General features: G+C 35.3%; 1 protein-coding gene across 1 annotated transcript in view; it reads right to left on the minus strand.

Moving 5' to 3' along the window:
• The window catches only part of LOC135209062 (atrial natriuretic peptide-converting enzyme-like), a 1,031,477-nt gene that overhangs the window by 982,853 nt on the left and 36,688 nt on the right, over nucleotides 1–11,936 (minus strand). The gene's annotated exons all lie outside the window — the stretch shown is intronic.

Consider the following 11,936-nt stretch of genomic DNA (forward strand, 5'->3'; position numbering starts at 1 on the left):
GAATCTCAACTCATTTTCAAATTGCTTTTTGCTTAATTCCAGAAATCTCTCTCTCTCTCTCTCTCTCTCTCTCTCTCTCTCTCTCTCTCTCTCTCTCTCTCTCTCTCTCTCCATTTTCTCTATGAATCTCAACTCATTTTCTAATTGCTTTTGCTTAATTCCAGAACTCTCTCTCTCTCTCTCTCTCTCCTCTCTCTCTCTCTCTATGCGTTTCCACTGAGTATCGCGACAAATTCTAACTGGATGTATTTATAACTCTCTCTCTCTCTCTCTCTCGCTCTCGCTCTCCTCCTTCCTCTCCTCTCTCTCTCTCTCTCTCTCTTTCTGAGAGAAGGCTGATTTAATCATCCAACCTAATGGAGAGTGGGAGTTTTAATGATTAAAAAAAAAGTTATGAATAACGTATGCTATTCTTTATCCTCTAACCCTTTACCTGCCTGGGATCCTTGTGCTGAAAACCAATGCAATATAAAGCAGATTAACCCTATGCATAGAGAGAGAGAGAGAGAGAGCGATTCTCGTAAAACAATACAATTAGAATTTAGGTATATATGAAAGAGGGAAACACACAGACAGACAAAGCATTGACCAGACAGCATATAATTCCATATTATATATATATATATATATATATATATATATATATATATATATATATATATATATATATATATATATAATATATGGTTTGCCGCAGAGGGGGTTCATGTTCACCCAGATACACAGTTTAATTGTGGATATGGCAGTTGATATAATTATGTCTTTTCTTAAGCGCCAACCCCTGTAAGGAGAAACGCGTGATGGTGATATATATAATATATATATATATATATATATATATATATATATATAGAGATAATACATAAATATATTATATAATGTATATATATATATATATATATATATATATATATATATATATATATATATATATATATACAATAAAAAGGACCCCATAAAAACGCCAAAATATAGAAAGTAAGTACTATATTTCAGAGACTACTGAAGAGAGAGACAGCCGTCTCTGAAATAGAGTACCTACTTACTTTCTATATTTTGACATTTTTATGGGCTCCTTTTATTAGATGGAATTTTGTTGTAATAGAACATTTTTACCATTCATATATATATATATATATATATATATATATATATATATATATATTTATATATGTGTGTGTGTGTGTGTGTGTGTGTGTGTGTGTGCGTGTGTGTGTGTAGAGAGAGAGAGAGAGAGAATCAAAAAGCAGTTTTCTCCCTACCGATACCATTGAGCGTAATGCAAAAAGAAGCTTATCACTGCGGTAGAGGACGCCCCCTCCACATGGGATTTAGGGTCACCTGTTTGCCTCCATTCTCTGTCGTGGGCGTTTCTCCTCTGGTGGTTATATTTGGCTGCGAATTGAACCCACGCATTTTTAGAATATGCCCTTCCTTTTTCAAACCTGAGGTGTTTGTCTAAAAAGTTTTATGCAAAAATCTTAAAAGTTTGTCTAAAATGTTTTATACGAAAATCTTAAAACAGTTGATAACGTCCTTAATTAAATTGATGTAATCTATAATATTCCGTTCTACCTCGCATAGCGATCTTGGATTCACTTAATGCTATCACAGAAAACCAGAGATAATACGTGTTATACAATTCTTATCAATCAAGCAGTTTAATTATCAACATGCATCTATACCAAATTCCGATTTAATTATTTCCTTTTTTTCTTGTACGAGACTCACAAAACATAAAGTTTTAGCTTTGCCACTGAAATATTCCTAATATCATCTTGTTTCAAAATGTTGCGAGTGAAAATTTAGGATGCAAATGCACAGGTATTAATCGTGAACCAACTTAGGGTTTAATCGAGTATCAGTTATTTTAAAAAATGACTTTCTTCCATTTTTACTTTATTGGCTACTAATCACAAAGCGACGCAAAAATTTATTGTTTTCATCAAGACAACGAATATGGCAACGTCAATGCATGCCATGAACAATCATATATTTAGTTCTCAGCTAGCCCATTCACCTCTTTAACTTCGTCTCAATGAGAACGTCATTTTATTCTAGCTACAATTCTCGGCAAGGATAGTAATATAGAGCAGTTATACATCTTTATGCGGGAGGCCCACCTCCTCAATTACGTAAGTATTGATATTACATTCGAACAAATATGATTACATACCATCATATAATCCACGTAAGAAGGCGAGTCAAAACCGGGACTTGGAACAAGTCCTTTCGTAGTTTAATTCTACATTTTCAAGTTCCCGCTTGGAAATGTAGAATAAACTACGAAAGGACTTGTTCCAAGTCACGGCTTTCACTCGCCTTCTTACGTGGATTTTATGATGTTCTCAAGCACGTGGACTTTCGTGCTAAATTGAAGAGAGTTATTACATATATTTTTAGATATTTTCATACAAAATTCTTTTTAAACTCATTTAGCTACTTCTAGTTTTCTATTTAGATTTATGACGGCGTCAATATCCTACAGATGTCTAGACACCAGTTTTAATAGATATAATCAATCAATCAGTCGCCCTTTGTGGGGCCCAAGCCTTATGGGGGGATCGAGGAGAAGCGGTGGGTGACTCAGCGGTGTCGTTAAATTACCCGAGAATAGCGATATATGAGATTCTTGTAGGTCGATCGAAGACGCGGATTGACCAAACGGGGGAGGCGGACGGGGGAGGCAATTTCTACCTAACTTTGCTATCGATTCCCGATGGGCAGGGGAGCGCGGATTAACCTACATTGTATGAATCACATACGGCGCCGCGTATTTCCCGCAAAGGAAGTAGTAATGCTACTTTAAAGCTCCGTGCTCCGTGGCCTTAATTTCTTAAGGTTATTTCTTAAGGGATGTGCTCGTGTTTATATATTTGGTTGTTGATTGGCTTCCTCGTTTGTTTTTCTGTTAACAATTCAACACTAATCACCTACCTCAGTTGCTCTTTTCTTTAGTAAAAGAAAACTATTGGTTAGAAATCTGCTGTCAGTTAACGGCCTTTATGAATGGTTCTATATCGGAGTGTGCGCAATCATAACGCTTTACGCAGTTATGGATTGACCAGGATCCATACAGAGGGATTGACAAGAACGTTTTTTTTTTTTTTTTTTTTTTTTTTACTATTCACTCTAAGAAAATTAGGTCTCTGCTTTCATTCTCTTGTTGGCATTATTTTTGCGACAAAAAAAGCAATGGCTACTAAAATATGTTCCTTTCTAAGAAGAACAGAATAATTATAAATGAAACCAGACACGCTCACACACATGTAACAATATATATATATATATATATATATATATATATATATATATATATATATATATATATATATATATATATATATATGTATATATATATATATATATATAAGAAAATCAGGTTTCGCCTTCCATTTCCTTGTTGGCATTAATTTTGCCAAAAACTCAATGGCTACTAAAATATGTTCTTGTTTAAGAAGAATTGGAAAATTATGAATGAAACAAGACAAACACACACACACACACACACACACATATATATATATATATTATATATATATATATATATATGTATATATATATATATATATATATATATATATATATATATATATATACATATATATATATAGGTCCTGAGGGGGTTATCCTTCCCATTTAAAAGCAGTATTTTGGAAGGCAGTTTCTCATTTCTACTCCCTGATCATTGCCATCTTGCCTGAGACTCAACTCCAGGCGCCTAAATTCCAGGAACCCAATTCCCTGTTCAGTTCAACGAAAGCCCAATAGGTGCTATGTCAGAGCCTATATTGCTCCATATTCACCTGGAATTCAAATCAAGGAGTATGCACTAGTGAGATCACCATTACATCTCGATGTCCTCACATTATAACTCACGAGAATACGTGTTCTTAAAATTCCAAAGATATCACGGTAATTACCGGTTTCGTATGTTCATACGACTACAATAAAAATGGTACATAATAAAAGATATTGACATGATGTACTAAGGTGGAAATATGGATGAAAATTCTCGGTAAAATATATATAAAAAAGGTTTTGACGTTTGGAAAGAGTAGGCAAACCCTTCCTGGCAAATCTTGTTGACACATCTTGTTTCTGAGCGAACGCCTGGCCGTGGCCACACCTGACGCGGATCATTTCTTATTATTGGAAAATAACAAACATATCCTTTTGCTATCCTTTGGATACGATTAATTACTCTCCTAAAACCCTTAACGTTTAAAACTATTTCTTTTGATGTAAAGTCGTTGCGTTGAAACACTAGCAAAGCCTACTATTATAAAAACTGTACCCACCGATTGTACACGCCCTTGACTGCTGTAAATACATGTAAAACAGTATCTTAATTCCCTTTGCTGTATACTCTCACAGATGACTGCCTGTGCGCTGTCGACACGTCAGAGGAAATAAACCTAAGACAACTGAAATCTTTATATGTCCTTAGGAAACCTGATACACCAGGTACATGCTGACGAGAAAAAGATAATAAGAAGAATTGAGAAGATTCTATATAAATTAAATGCCGTTGAAACAGCTATTATAATATTCAATGCTACTGCCCTAAGAGAAGGCCTCCTTCCTAAAACTGGACATTATTTTATTTCTTTCCAGACTTATATTTCAGCAGTCGTCCAGTTAACAGCCTGATCTTCATCTCTCTCATGAACGAATATTGTAGTACTGTATCTCTTTGCATTCCCTATACGTCTGCCATGCTATTCAGTTCTCTTCTCCCATGATTTCCTAGTCAGGCGAGTTATTTATAAGTACGTTGCCAAGTGTATCATTGATCTTCAACACTATGTCAGTATAGGTAATTCTTTGTGCTGTACATTTCTGTTCTTATTTCTGTTCTTATTACCAAAACACAGAAACAAAAAATAAAACTGTTTGCAGGATTTTGCAGTGTCTTGATTAGATTGCAAACTACATCTATTCCATCATTTTTATTGCTATTCTGAAGGTGAACCCTATTCCATATGGAGCAAGCCCCACTGACTTGAAATTCTAGTTTCCAAATAATACGGTGTTCATTATCAATAGATTCGGGACTACAAACATGTAGTGCGCTTAATTAAACACACACACACACACACACACACACACACACACACACACACACACACACACACACACACATATATAATATATATATATATATATGTGTGTGTGTGTGTGTGTAACTGTTTCACGAAGATATGCAATGTGACGAATGTATAAATAAAGACAAATGCCACAAAGGAAAAGTGAAACAACGGAGTAATTGCTAGTCAAGGACCGTGTGTCGATAGGCCCAGCAACCAATCGGATTTATTTTACTTTGCCTTTGTGGTATTTGCGTGTGTGTGTATATATATATATATATATATATATAAAATAATCATATATACTTATGTATCGCGTGTGTGTCCTGACGCGTGCATTGAACACATAACAAAGTTGGCGAACAAGCAATGTTGTACCAGTGTGGAGACATAAAACAACCTGTCCGGTCTTAAACCTGTAATAGTTAACAATGATCCTGAGTGTGACGCAACACAATGAAACCGAGCTCAGAGCTACCGTGGCCATTGAAGCGAGTCGTGTGAACAGCTTACGTAACACAAAAGAATTTATTAGCATATTGTCCTCTGTCTCTCTTCCCCAGTTCACACTTCAATGAAGAGGGAGGGTGAGAGAAAGAGTGGGCTTACTTACATGATGAACAGGTATCATAAATGCTGAAGTGACGCCAAAAGGAGAGAGAGAGAGGGGAATCGACATTGAAGAAGGAATAAAAAGGACAAAATTACACAAAATTTTCAGTTTACACGTTAACAGAAAATATCTTCAGTAAATAGAAAAGAATTGTAAAGTAAAAACCAGATTGTGCGACAGACCTTTTATCTACGTGAATAAAAATATTGCCCTTTACAAGCTTGACCAAATTTTTAAAATCTCTCTCTCTCTCTCTCTCTCTCTCTCTCTCTCTCTATCTCTCCCCTCCCCTTTCCTTTCTCCCCTCTTTCTCTCCCTCTTCTTCTCCTCTTTCTCCTTCTCTTTCTTAGTAGTTAAACCTCTTTGTATCCTTATACATATATACAATCTGAACAGAATTCCTTTATTTTGAAGCCCTGTAGTTTATGGGTAAATTCTTTTCTTGCAAATATTTTCTATATAATCCATTCCATCAATTACCTCCAAGTATCCTTTCATAAGACTTACACACGCACACACACCACACACACACACACATCACACACACACATACACACACACATATATATATATATATTATATATAATATATATATATATATATTAATTATATATATATATAATAATATATATATATATATATATATATATATATATTTATTATGTGTGCATGTGTGTGTGGGTATATAAACACATATAAACAAACGGACACGCCCTGCCCTTTTCCTCCTCAAAGAATCGTTTTCTCTGCAGGACGAAGGCAGTCAGAGAAAAACCAGCCACCAGTCGCTGCTGCCCTGTTGGGCCACCAACAGCGGAACCAAGGACAACAACCCCGAAACAAAAAAAACAAAAAACTATTTATTCACAGTCGAATTTGCTCCTCAGCAATGCCTGGTCCTTATTGTTGTTGTTGTTGCTGTTACTGGATCAAGCTAGACTTATAAGCAGCCGTATGACAATGTGAGTGAGTCACACATCTCATTCAATGCATAACGTGGCTGTTACGAAATTCAGTCGAATATATTTTATGGAAATGGGTAACTTTTTTTTTTTTTATTTTTTTTTTTTTTCATATGACTGACTTCGACAGCCAGAGCCTTTCCATTTCAGATTACTCAGTGACTGCATGCATCAGGCATGGTTTCTTATTTGGCAAAGGGGCTTTTGCTTCATTGTCACCTTTTGCTCGTAGCAATTCTAAACCTTTTCTCCAGCCTTTGCACAACAATCAGTAAGTACTCCTGCACCCATTCATAAATTCTGTCCATTCGTGCAATCTCTCCTTTACCAAATTCCAACTATTCCAGTCTGATAGTACACATTTATCTGGTGGATATTTTTCTTCAAACTTCCTTCTGCCAAGAAATATGTAGTAATATAGGTATACTATGTTATGATACTCCAATTCCACATCAAATTATTATTTATTTTATAACGTTCAACATTAGAAACTTAAATACCTTTATTTCCACCCTTACTTCTTGGCCAACGAGTTTTTTGAAGGTCCTCGCATACCAAACATACCATTATTTACACAAAAACCTTGATCACACTTATTCATGGTAAAAAGTTGATCAACACAAAATCTTTTTGCATAAAAAAGCTCTGCTCTTCCCCAGTAGCACCTTCCATTATCAGTCAGGCTAACGTGTTTCGACCTTCCTTAAGCTTTCTCAGTTACGCAACCTTGTCCTCACAATCGATTTACATCACCTTTTCTGTTTATAGAAGCTGTTATCTGATAAAATACAATGGCTTCATAGACCATAGGATCATTGACTCATTGTGGCTGTACCGTGCATCAAAATAGTTTAAAATATCTGTCATCGGGAATTTATATCGGATGATTCCCCTTATCACTTACGAGTAGTACTGTATGTTCAGTGACAACAGATCTGGTTCCCCACAAACAGTATATAAGGCTAGTTGTTATATCCCCTGTTACGATTTGTGATTAATAGTAATTATGCAAAACCTATTATATCATGATCTTATATTATTGTTTTGGTTGCCTTACATTTTATAATAAAGAACATTCAGCAAGTTTGTTCCGTTTACAATGAAGGTTGCGGTCTTGATCATTAACTCTGGGAGACAGGCAGGATTTCTCCTTTACTGGTCCACTTAATTGTTGAGAACTTGCAAGCACAAATTGGCCGTAAGCCCAAGAGCACTCTCACATACGTATGCACCATATACACATATAAAGCCTCTGTCTATCCTTGTTTCTAAACCAGACCATAGTTCGAATCGTGGCCGGCTCGACGGCACTTATCAATTATAGTATCCCCTTGGGCATAAGTTATTCCCAAGGTGTTGTCAATTCGATAATAAACGATATTTGCGGAACCATATTTGTGAATATAAAAGACACATATTTAGAATTAGCCAAGTAATACAAGCTAACCAATCAACTATCGTGGTAGAGAATTAAAATTCCCTCTGAGCGTAAGTAATGCGCAAGGTACTTTGAATTCGCTATTAACGATATTTGTGGCTAAACACTTGTGAGTATACATAACACCGCGCGTGTGTAAGCGACAAAAAATCGTAATTAGCCAAGTGTTACAGACTTACATCAGCTATCATCGTGGGGAATTATAGTTTCCATTGCGTATTAATCCCATAGTTTAGTGAATTGGATAATAAACGATATATGTGACATTGTGTTAATGTTCACGGCGTTTTATATATATATATATATATATATATATATATATATATATTTATATATATATATATATATATATATATATGTATATGTGTGTAAATATATATATGAGTTTTGATTATGATAAAGGAGAAAATGAAAGTGCAAGAGATATATATCATATATATATATATATATATATATTATAATATATATATATATATTATATATGTGTGTAAATAATATATATTGAGTTTTTGATTATATAAAGGAGAAAATGAAGTGCATAGAACAATGCAGTGAATATACATATATTACATATATATATATATATATTTTTTTATATATTCTATATTATTATTATATATGAATTATATGTGGTGTGTGTGTGTGTGTGTGTGTGTGTGTGTGTGTGTGTGTGTGCGGTTATATGTGTGTAAATAATATATATTGAGTTTTGATATGATAAAGGAGAAATGAAGTGTCAAGAACAATGCAGTGAATATACATATATACATATACATACATATTCATATATATATATATATTATATATTATATATATATATATTAATTATATATATATATATATATAGATTATATATGTGTGTGTGTGTATATGTGTGTAAATAAATATATATGAGTTTTGATTATGATAAAGGAGAAAATGAAAGTGCAAGAACAATGCAGTGAATATACATATATACATATACATACATATATATATATATATATATATATATATATATATATATATATATATATATATATAATATATATATATATATATATGTGGTGTGTGTGTGTGCGTGTGTATGTGCAGTGAATTCTTAACTTTTATTTTCTTCTTTACCATAACCAAAACTCAATATTCAGGCGACATACACCCTTATACAAAGCACGTAGATCTCTCTAACATTCATTAAACTCTTTGCCGTCGCTTTTCATGCAGCTGGCAGGTTACAAAAACAAGACGAGCAACTCCGAATTCAAAGGTAAACAACAAAAACAAAAAAACCTCCAAGGTCAATGGAGTACTACTCCCTCTCCTTGAAAGGGTTTACGGACTACTACTTCCCCTGCATTTCATATAAGTCCTTCACCTTCACGTCCGCTCCCCGAGTCCTTGCAGGAATCCCGAAATCAGATCGTACATCCGTAAGCTGAAAGCCAACAAAATTGTGAATGCAAAATCAGAACGTACATCCGCAAGCTAAAATTGTGGATGCAAAAAGTTCTCTTCATTAAGACAGGCCATTCAGTCACCTTTATAACATTTTCCCTGGTGATACAGAACTTAAAAGTAATCCTAATTTTCTCTCTCCTCGGTCTCAAAAAAGCCAGAGTTCTCTCATTACTTCTTATTCCGCTGTGTGAATTTAATTTTGTCGCTGTTGTTCATGTTAACTCAGGATTACAACGTCTTCCAGTGTCCCAATTTCCCAAATCATTATTCTTATCTCTTCTAACCTACACCGTCCATCATCACAGTCTAAAGCCCCACGATTCTCAACATTCTCACATGCTGCAATGTCTCCTGATTCTCAAGGAAATTCGTTCTTCCTTTAACATATTTCAGCCGATTTCGCTCTCTTTATAGTAGTTCATGGCATGTCTATTTTGTTTATTCATCTTCCGCGCATCTTATGTCCTTCCTGTTTTCTGATTTACAACATCTACTAAGTGTCCTTCAGCTTCAATCTTTTTTCTCTTTGCTTTTATCTAAGGGAAACAACAAGGGTGGGTGGAGGTGGGGGAGGTGGGAGGGAGGGGGTGAGATTATTAAGAATATTTGTCCCTTATTACAATCTTACATGGTATCGATTCCTGTATGCCCCCCTGGTAATTATCCTCTGATTCACAAACAATTTTCCTTTTCATACCCTTAATCGAATCAATTGACAAGTTTTTGTTTAAGTCTGAATACTTTATGTAAAAAATCTCTCATGTGATTTATACCCTCTTCACGTGCCATCCTAACTACGCAACTTGCCTTTCTTGCACCACTGCTCTTTCTAATCACGTTCAACTCTTTGTTCAATTTTCATGATTCTCCTTTAAACTCTGACCATTCTCAGACGACTGCGGTTTCACCTACTCTACTGCGTTGTCATCATTACTGTTACAGAACAACTCAAGCTGATTTTTTTTTTTCCTTTCCCTCATCATTTTCATTCACCGGTATCATCCGCCCTGAGACCTTGGTCCTAATGATCTCTTATCCCATCTACTATCTTTCGTCTTCCTTTAATCTCTCGTCTAATGAGGGAAGATAAGGCAGCGTTGGGCGTGGTCAGTATTCAGATGAATGACTATCTAGGGCAGCTGATGATGCTGGCATGAATAAAAGCAAAGAGTTTGCGTGCATTTTTGCGTGTGTCTGCTTGCAATGCTTTAAAATGCAATTTTCAGATAGAGATAACTTTAGCAAGAGATAAAAGCACACATGGTTTTACTGATAAGAAGCGGTCTATGTCCTACTTAAAAGGCTCTCTCTCTCCACCAGGGGGATCCACATCCCCCTTTCTAGATGGCGCATATCTCATTTAAAAGACTTTTTCCTTACCTAAGGGGTTCACAGCCACTTACTGGATGGCACACACCATCCTTGTGGTGTGTTATATGACTGTGGTACAAACCGTGGCATTTTTTAAGGAGGCCATTTTTGGGATGCACCACTTGTTACCCCTGCTGTGGCAGTTCTCGGTAATAAAACTGACCTGAGATAGGGTATGTGATTGCCACTGGTCTGAACAGAGAGAAGCTCACCTACTATCCAGGGGACATTCCTCCCCAAGGGATGCACAACCATTCATCAAACGCCCCTCTGTTTTGTGATATAGTTCATTTGAATCCAACGCCAATGGCTCTTCCTGAGGTAGCGGTTCATTTTATTCATTTTTTTTCAGTTTTCTGTAAAAGAAAACGATTGAGATGGCTATTTGTCTGTCCATCTGCACTTTTTCTGTCCGCCTCAGATCTTACAAGCTACCAAGGCTAGAGGGTTGCAAATTGGTAAGTTGATCATCCACCCTCTGATCATCAAACATACCAAATTGCAGCCCTCTAGCCTCAGTGGTTTTTACTTTAAGGTTAAAATTAGCCATGACCGTGTCTCTAGCACCACGATAGATGCCAAAAACACAGGCCACTACTGGGCCGTGGCTGAAATTTTCAAGGGCCGCAGCTGAGTTTCATACAGCATCAAACACTGTACAGAAAAATTGATTGTGCCAATGAAACTTTGGTGCCTTTAATACTTGTTGGTTACTGGAGCCACTGCCATTAAGATATATATAACAATTCACCGCTATATTTGCTTTTAAGATATATATAAACATATATGTATGCATGTATATACTATTATGCATATATATATATATATATATATATATATATATGTATACATTTCCATTAAGTTGTTACCTCATTAGGTGTGTGGTTCCAAGAAAGAGAAACTACAACTCAGTGTCGCGCAATCCTTCATGAACTAATTAAGAACTTGTGCAGAAGACATCCGCATCAGCTGTTTCATACACTTTAAACTTAAACCTTAGACTCATCAGAACAACAAAAGGAAAT

The sequence above is a fragment of the Macrobrachium nipponense genome, chromosome 37 (genome assembly GCF_015104395.2).
Source record: "Macrobrachium nipponense isolate FS-2020 chromosome 37, ASM1510439v2, whole genome shotgun sequence".
NCBI lineage: Eukaryota > Metazoa > Arthropoda > Malacostraca > Decapoda > Palaemonidae > Macrobrachium > Macrobrachium nipponense.